This window comes from Mustela nigripes, chromosome 8, assembly GCF_022355385.1.
Source record: "Mustela nigripes isolate SB6536 chromosome 8, MUSNIG.SB6536, whole genome shotgun sequence".
Lineage (NCBI taxonomy): Eukaryota > Metazoa > Chordata > Mammalia > Carnivora > Mustelidae > Mustela > Mustela nigripes.
The window spans coordinates 37995372-38005335 of NC_081564.1; positions in this window are offsets into that span (position 1 = coordinate 37995372).

Sequence of the window (9964 nt, forward strand, 5' to 3'; positions counted from 1 at the left end):
AGTGAATATATTATCAATGGGAAAAGCTGAGACCTTTTCCCTTAAGGTCGGAAACACGACGGGGATGCTCATTCTCACCACAGTTGTTCAGCATAGTGCTAGAAGTCCTAGCATCAGCAATCAAACAACAAAAAGAAATAAAAGGTATTCAAATTGACAAAGAAGAAGTCAAACTCTCTCTCTTTGCACGTGACATCATACTTTATGTGAAAACCCAAAAGACTCCACCCCTAAATTATTAGAACTCATATAGCAATTCAGTCATGTGGCAGGATAATCAATGCAAAGAAATTAGTTGCTTTTCTATACACGAACAATGTCACTGTAGAAAGAGAATTTAAGGAATCAATTCCATTTACAATAGCACAAAAACCGTAAGATACCTAAGAATAAACTTAACCAAAGAGGTAAATGATCTATACTCTAGAAACTAAAGAACACTTATGAAAGAAATTGAAGAAGGCACAAAAAGATGGAAAAACATTCCATGTTCATGGATTAGAGGAATGAACATTGTTAAAATTTCTGTCCTCCCCAGAGCAATCTATACTTTCAGTGCCATCCCTGTTTAAATACCATTGGCATTTTTTCAAAGTGCTGGAACAAACAATCCTAAAATTTGTATGGAACCAGAAAAGACTCCGAATCATTAAGTGAATGTTGAAAAAGAAAAACAAAGCTGGAGACCTCACATTGCCTAACTTCAAGTTATATTACAAAGCTGTGATCACCAAGACATAATTGTATTAGCAAAAAACAGACACATAGACCAAAGAAACAGAATAGACAAAACAGAAATAGATCCTCAATTCTATGGTCAACTAATCTTCAACAAAGCAGGAAAGAAAATATCCAATGGAAAAAGAACAGTCTTCAATAAATGGTGCTGGGAAAATTAGACAGCTACATACAGAAGAAGATAAACTCAAAATGCATAAAACTCATACACAAAGATAAACTCAAAATGCATAAAAGACCTCAATGTGAGACAAGAATCCATCAAAATCCTAGAGGAGAAAATAAGCAGTAACCTCTTCTACATTGGCCACAACAACTTCTTTCAAGACACGTCTCCAAAGGCAAAGGAAACAAAAGCAAAAATGAACTTTTGGGACTTCAACAAGATCAAAAGTTTCTCCACAGCAAAGGAAACAAACAGTCAACAAAACTAAGAGGAAACCCCCCGAATGGGAGAAGATACCTGAAAATGACATTATAGATAAAGGCTATTGTCCAAGATCTATAAAGAACTTCTCAAACTCAATACCCTCAAAACAAATAATCTGATTAAGAAATGGGCAGAAGACATGAACAGACAGTTCTCCAAAGAAGATATACAAATGGCTAACAGGCACATGAAAAAATGTTCAACATCACTAGTTACCAGGGAAATACAAATCAAAACCACAATGAGATACCACCTTACACCAGTGAGAATGGTAAAAATTAATTAAGTAGGAAATAATAAATGTTGGTGAGGTTGTGGAGAAAGGGAAACCCTCTTACACTGTTGGTGGGCATGCAAGATGGTACTGCCACTCTGGAAAACAGTATGGAGATTTCTCAAGATGTTAAAAACAGAGCTATCCTATGACCCAGCAATTGCACTGCAAGGCATTTATCCCAAAGGTACAGATATAGTGAAAAGAAGGGGCACCTTCTTTTCTATGCTATGTTCATAGCAGCAATGTCCACAATAGCCAAACTGTGGAAGGATCTGAGATACCCTTCAACAGACAAATGGATAAAGATGTGGTTTATATATACAATGGAATATTACTCAGCCATCAGAAAAGATGAATCCCCACCATTTACATCAACATGGGTGGAATTGGAGGAGATTATGCTAAGTGAAATAAGTCAAGCAGAGAAAGGCAATTATATGGTTTCACTCATATGTGGATCATAAGGAATAGTATGGAGGACCACAAGGGAATGGAGGGAAAACTGAATGGGAACAGATCTGAGAAGGAGGCAAACCATGGGAGACTCTGGACTCTGGGAAACAAACTGAGGGTTTTAGAGGAGAGAGGCTTGGGGGGATGGGGTAACCGTATGATGGATATTAAGGAGGCCATGTGTTGTGATGAGCACTGGGTGTTATATGTAGCTAATGAATCATTGAACACTACATCAAAAATGTATGTTGTACTACATATTGGCTAACTGAATAAAATAATAAAAATAAGTAAATGAAAATAAAATTAAAAAAAACTAAAGAAAAATAAATAAATAAATGAGTCTCTTGTAAACAGCATATCAATGGGTCTTGTTTTCTTAAAATCCATTCTGATCCCTGTGTCTTTTGATTGGAACTTAGTCCATTTACATTCAGAATAATTATTGAAAGATACGAATTTAGGGCCATTGTATTACCTCTAAATTTGCTTTTCCTGTAGGTTGTGTCTGTTCCTTTCTAGTTTTTATTACTTTTGGTCTCTCTTTCTGTTCAGTGTGTCTTTTAATATTTCTTGCAGGACTGGTTTAATGTCCTGGAATTCCTTTACATTTTGGGGGTGGGGACTCTTTATATCTCCTTCTGTTCTGAATGACAGTCTTGCTGAATAAAATTCTTGGCTGCATATTTTTCCCTTTTGGCACATTTAATATATCATGCCAGTCCTTTTTGGCCTGCCAGGTCTCTGTGGACAGGTATGCTGTCAGACTTACATGTCTACCCTTGTAAGTTGGGCCCTCTTATCCTGAGCTGCTTTCAGAATTCTCTCTTTTTATTTTGCAGGTTTTGCTATATTATGTCATGGTGTTTACCTATTTTTGTTGATTTTAGGAGAATTCTCTGTGCTTCTTAGACTTGAGTGCTGTTTCCTTCCCCAGATTAGGGAATTTCTTAGCTGTCATTTTTTTCAAATAAACCTTTTGCCCCTTTTTCCTGTTCTTCTTCTGGGACTCCTACAATATGCATATTATTTTGCTTTATGGAGTCTCTGAATTCCCTAAGTCTACCTCCATGATTTAATAGTTTTCTTTCCCTCTTCTTTTCAGCTGCATTATTTTCCATAATTTTATTTTCTGAATCACTCATTTGCTCTTCTGGTTCATTCATCCTCATTTTTATGGAGTCCAATTGGGACTGCATCTTGGTTATAACATTTTTAATTTTGGCCTGACTAGATTTTAGTTCTTTTATTTCTGTATTAAGGGAATCTCTAGTGTCAGCTCTGCTTTTGTCAAGCCCAGCTAGTTTCCTTATAGTCATCATTTTAAATTCTAGTTCAGACATCTTACTTATATCCGTATCAATTAAATCTGTGGCTGTGAGTACTACCTCTTATTCCTTCTTTTGGGGTGAATTTCTCTGTCTTGTCATTTTGTTCAGAAAAGAGAAGAAGAGAGAAAAAGGAAAACAACAAGAACAAACTAGATCCTAGGTATGTTTTGGTCTGCTTGTTAAAAGAAACTAGATCCCAAAATAAGAAGGAAAGAAAAAGTATGTGTAAGTATGTATATATACATGTTACTATGAAAAGAAGCAATCTATATACAAAATACTATGAGTAGAAACAAATTATATATTTATATAAAAATAAAAAGGGGCCTCAGTGGCACAATTGGTGGATCCTCTGACTCTTGATTTCAGCTCAAGTAATGATCTCAGGGTGCTGTGATCAAACACTACATCAGGCTCTGCACTTGGCATGGAGTTTGCTTAGGGTTCCCTCTTCCTCTCCCTCTGCCCCATCTGCCTGTTAATGCTTTCTCTCTTTCTCTGTGTGTCAAACAAATCTTTAAAAGAGATAAATAAAAATTCAAAAGAAATAAAAGAATTGATAAAAATAAAAACATAAGTGAAAAAATAATAAACATCTAATGAGAAATGTACAGAGGATACTGGGTACTATTTTCCCCTGGTGCTAAAGCTTTGAAGCCCTCTATGATCAGTAAATTTTGTGCAAACAAGTTATTTCTGCTTGTTTTCTGGAGGAGGGGCCTGTTTCATTGATTCTCAGGTGGACTTGCCCTAGTGGAAATGTGTCTCCAATGTGCAGGGAGACAGAACTTGATGTAAGCAGCTCTGGATTGCACTAGCTGGAGTTATTTTGCTCTCTGAAGGCTTACAGCATTAAGGGATGGGATGAATATGGTGGTGCCCTCTTATCTAACTCCAGAACTGAACATTTGCACCCACACAGAAGAGCAATTACTCTTGTTTCCCAGGTTTCCATTAGAATCTTGTAATCACCTTGCCTGTGGCTGAACTTTTTTTGTCTCCAGCATGTGACTGAGTTTCAGAACTCCAAATTTTAAGGACTTCCATGATGCAAACCCATGGTATTGCTTCCAGGATGGGTCTTGCCATGCTTCTGCCTTTTGCTAGACCTGTCTCAGGAAAGCAGTTGCCCCGTTGTGCAGTGGTCTACAGTTTATGGCAACAAAGAGGAGAAAGCAAGCATTAGACTTGTTCTCAGCCAGTTTCCACATTCTTATGCCTCAGAACAGTATAGTACTTAGGTGCCACCCATTCTTCTTGAGGCCCAGGAAATCCTCAGATCAGAATGTCACACCTGGGATTCTGTCCCGCTCTTCCACCAGAACACTGTTAAGCCAGAGATGTCCCCCATTGTAACAGATTTCTAAAAGTTCTAATTTTGCACTCCACTGCTTATAACACTTTGCAGTAGTCTCCTTAAACAGGTCCCTCCCCACCATCATATCCTCAGCTATATAACACTGGATTCAAGTCTCTGCTCCCCCTACCTTCCAGAAGATGGTCGCTTTTCTACTTGTAGACATGCCATATTTGTTTTCTCAGCCCTCGGATTGATTTCTCAGGTGTTCAAAATTATTTGCTAATCATCTACTTGTACTTGAGGGATGAGACAAAATTAGCATCCCTCCAGTCTTCCATCATCTTAACTCCCCTCTAGGGTTAGGATGAATATTTGGATAGAGAAGACTTATCATAAGATGGAGAAGTGGGCATAAGGTCACGCAAATACGTTAAGAAAGCATGACTATACACACATTGTATGTCATGTAAATGAGGCTTGTGTTCGTCCTTGGGTGGAGATTTTCATATTATAATGAGGTAGGGGTGACTGTCAGTTATTCTAAAGGTCACTCCAGGGTCCATCTGTGTAGGTGCAAGTCAGGAGTTAAGGTCAAACTGATCTTGGTGATCTGGGCTGGCTGGAGGTCTTGCTGGGTGAGTCACTATTGCTTGAGAGGGCAGTTTCACTTTCCATTTGCCTGAGTTAAGAGATAAGCTGGAAAGATGAGTTTTAGGAAAAATGTGGGACTAAAGTTGATAAGTACAAGTAGGTGGGCAGTAAGGTCAAGTCTTGGGGTCTAGCTGCTGACACTAGTCTTTTGTATTTTCCAGTACTGTGGGTGACAGCAAGAGCAGATGAGTACCTTGGCCAAGTCCACATGACTTCCTCATGAGGGAATGTGGGTCATTCAACTCCAGAAGTGAGAAAAGCCTGTTTTATACCATACATTGCCTATGCTTTATTGTGATTTTGGATGACATGGGGCAGATGGGATTTATTAGTCACCTCAGGCTTCTGTAACAAAATGGGCTATTTCCACCATCTTGGCTATAACAAGGGAAATTTAGGTCTTACAGTTCTGGAGATGGAAGTCTTAAGTCAAGATGCCAGTAGGGTGAGGTTCTTTCTTTAGATTGCAGATGCTGCCATCTCAGTGTATCCTCACTTGGCCTTTTCTCTGTGCATGAAAGAGAGAAATCTATGTTTCTCTTCTTATAATGGCACTAATCCTGTCATGGTTGTTCCACCCTCATGACCTCATCTACACCTAATTACCTCCCAAATGCTCTTTTTCAAATACTGTCATCTTGGAGGTTAGGATTTCAACATCTGAATTTTGAGCAGATACAGTTCCATCCATAGTAGGGTGGGAAGAACATTTTGGAGCATGGGCCTCTTTGGAAATGGAGAAGGCGGCTCTTTGGACTATTACAATGTGATGTGAGTTTGTGACTTGGGTCAGGGGCTGCCAAGATGGTGGAAATAGCCAAAGCAGTTTGACTATATATACACAAAATTCACCATTTGATTTTGGACCCCCTAGAAACTACTCTTCTTCCTCAGAGGGAATGTCATGTCCCATGAACTACTGATGCCTGTTGTGGTCATAAACTTTCAGGGGCATGTGCATGACAATTCTGTTCTGTCTCCATCCTGCTCTGTCTCCCAGTGTTATTTTTAATTAAAATAAATAGTTTTTCCCTTTTAGTATAATGACAATATCTCCATCTTATTTTAATCACTTTTTTTTTTCAACTCAGTATATATATGGATGCTTTCTTCCCAGAGCTGTGCAGAATTATCCCTGGAGGACAGCAACTGGTAGTCTGTGCTATGGGGAGGAGTTGTACCTGCCAGACAGGAACGCAGTGAAGCAACTGATGGCTTCAGTACAATTAGCATCAGCTAGGAGTTCCCCTTGGGCTCCTGTCTGCTCTTTAATCCTCCTTGAGCTCCTATCAGTAGCTTTTTGGTGATAATTTGTTTCCTTTCTCTTCTAGTTCTTTCCTTATACACTGCAGTAGATGTCAGTACACTCTTATTTCTGTTGTTTGAAGTTGCCTTAAGCATTAATCTCTGGATTTGAGATGGCATTTAAGAGAAATATAATGGTACCAAGAATCATGGTTGTCAGACATATATCAGGAACTTTGTAAGATATGTACTCCCTAAATATACTTGAAGTTCTTGTAGAAACTATCACTGATGAGCAGACTCTAAGTTTGTGTGCCTTTCTATTTATCTGTAGCTTTTATGTTATTTATAATTCAGGTAAGTTAGGTACTGGTTTATTCTGTTAATGTATAATAATTAAGAAAAAAATGTCATTGTTTTAAGTTGTCTTGACTCTAATTCCATATACTTTACTATAAACACTAGCTTACCAATTTGTTCTTTTTGTGTCACTAAGTTCTGTTCAGTGACTCACCATGAAATCCCTTCAAAATTATCCAATTTTGGTTTCATTTATGTTTCTTTTTTTAGTTAAATAACCACCTAGGTCATTGCAAGTCTCTGCTAATTATACTCAAGAGCATCTGTTCCTCAGCCAGTCAAGGCTTTCCCCAATTTGACAATTGACTACCCTCCTTTCAGGCTGCTTCTCTTGCATGGAAAAAGGCAACTTATGCAAAGCACCATTACTATCCCAACAATTAAACATTGCCTCTTATTGAACTCAGAACTTGTAGGGTCCAAAGAAATTGTTAAATTGAGAATAAACACTCCACTAGTGAAGAGCTAAGATAGAATTTTGGTTAGGAAACCAAATAGGATTCTGCCTGAAAAATGATCAGTAGAAACTTTGTGAAATAACAGACTGATACAACATAAAAAGAAAATAATTTTAAAGCATTTTAAGAATACTGTAGAACTATCTAGGGAAAGGTCAGCATTCACTCATTCAATTATTATTTACCGAGTGCTCATTTTATGCCAAATACTCTGCCAGGCATTGAGCTACGTGCTGGGAATAAAGCTGTGAACAAACTTTTAAAAAGTCCCCAAAGAGCAGAGGATGCCTTTCACTGTCAAATGTTTGTGGCATGCTTTCAGTACTAACCATAGTGTTTGTGTTTAAATGGACTCTAGAGAACCCAAAGGCAAAGTACCAAAGTGTAGAAAAACGTAGGTTGTTTGACTTAAGCTCTGTCACTTACTATAGTAATTTTTGGCCCCATTTTTGTAATCTGCAAAATAAGGATATTAATTGTGCATACCTCATGTAATGCCATAATCAAATTAATTAACACAGATAAGCATTGAGAATTCAATAATATAGTATATAGTAAGCATTCAATAAACAGGTAAAATCTAGTCCAGAAATATGCTATGAGGAAAAGGATTCTAGAACAATATGTGAGGTCAACAGGAAAGAATTTTATGCTTGATGAGTAATGCTTGCAATGAGCCTGAGAATGTTTAGATTTCCCTTGCTTTGTGCCCTACTTTGCAGCTAAAGAAGCTAAAACAAAAAGGTTAAGATATAGAACTAAGGTAAGACACTTAGGAACAAAGTTAGTGTTATAATTTATGACTCTGTGCTAACTTTCTTAACCCCACAAATCATTTATCATATGTAAAGAAATAATATACTTTTTAAATTTAATTTTATTATATTTCATTTATTTTTCTTAAATATTTTATTTTAATTCTAGTTAGTGAACGTACAATGTTGCATTAGTTTCATGTCTGCAATATGGTAATTCAACAGTTCCACACATTACCCTGTGGTCATCATGGCAAGTACACTCTTTAATCCCTATCACCAATTTAACCCATCTCTCCACCCACCTCCCTTCTAGTAACTATTAATTTGTTCTCTATAGTTAAGAGTCTGTTTCTTGATTTGTTCTTTCTCTCTTTTTTTCCCCCTTTGCTCATTTGTTTTGTTTCTTAAATTCCATATATGAGTGAAATCAGATGGTATTTGTCTTTCTCTGACTGATTTTTTTTCACTGAGCATTATACTCTAGTTTCATCCATGTTGTTCCAAATGGCAAGAAGAATAGATCACATATTAGCCCATAAAATGTAAACTGAACAAATTCAAGAAGTTCAAAAAGAAATGATTTTCAACAAGGGTATCCAGATAGTTTTTCAAACAAAGAAGAGAAAAATCTTACCAAATACCTGAAAGGCAACAATATCCTGTGGAACTAAATACAAAATAATTTACTTGATTTTCTGGATTTATTATTTTAGAGAAGAATTCAAGGAGTGAAATCTTGAATTGACTATTTAAAAACTATATTCTTTTTTGTTTTACCATTGACTTTTTTAAAAACTCTTTAAATTTAATTTAATTTTTTCAGCATTCCAAGAGTCATTGTTTATGCACCATACCCAATGCTCCATGCAATACGTGCACTTCTTAATACCCACCACCAAGCTCACCCATCTCCCCACCCCCTCCCTTCCAAAACCCTCAGTTTGTTTACCACTGACTTTTAAAAATAACTGGTTAAATTAAAAGTAAGATCATTTTCATCCACTTTTCCATAGTACCATAAAATGTTTCTTAATTCATAGATTTAAGAATTACTGTAGCCATGACAATGTACACAAATTGGTTGGTTCTAATATACATATTTATAGAAGTTGGCAGCCTTGAAATTATGTACTTTTTTTTTTTTTTGCAAATTACAGCATATTTAGTAATAGATCTAGGTAGGAAATTAAATGAACCATTAAACCTAGTCATTGAAACCTTATCCACTCTTATATTCACAAAAGAAATAGTTCCTTCTTTCTTTGTAGCTGGGGAAATTAAGACACAGAAAAGTGAATTTTCTGTGAAATGAAGCATGGAAAGCAGAAATAAAGCCATGAGAACTGGCTTCTCATCCGGTGTGCTAACGATGCAGACTCTTACAAGTTGCCCTACATTCTACTCTTGGCAGAACACAAGAAATTTATGGGTGAACATTTCTAAGACAGGAATATTATATTTCTTTGTTTTAGAGACAAAGAAAAACAGTATAATATAGTGCTGTCAACATGTGGAGTTCAAACATTTTTAGCTTGTACTGTGATAATGAAGTTGATGTTATGTCAGGTACAAAGTTAGTGCTAATAAATTGTTATTAAAGCCAGGTGAATAAGGAGTGCTACTGGTTTTAACAGTGAACAAACAAATATTTTTACTTTATTCAGAAGTAGTGAATAACAAAGCACTTGGTTCTGAGATCCATATTAACTCATTTAGGGGATAAGTATTTGATAAACACACACACACACACACATGCTCATACTCACAAAAGAAGTGTGCTGCATCATGGCAGAAATTCTATATAAAATCTTACTAAAGAATAAATAATATGAAAATTTCAATAAGTAGATTTCAAAAATAACAGAAGCTTATGTATTTGATTCTTTACTATTTCTAGCTTCGCAAGAGATAGAAGCACACTTAGAACAACAACAAAAAAAAGCCCTTGGAGTAATAAGAGCTA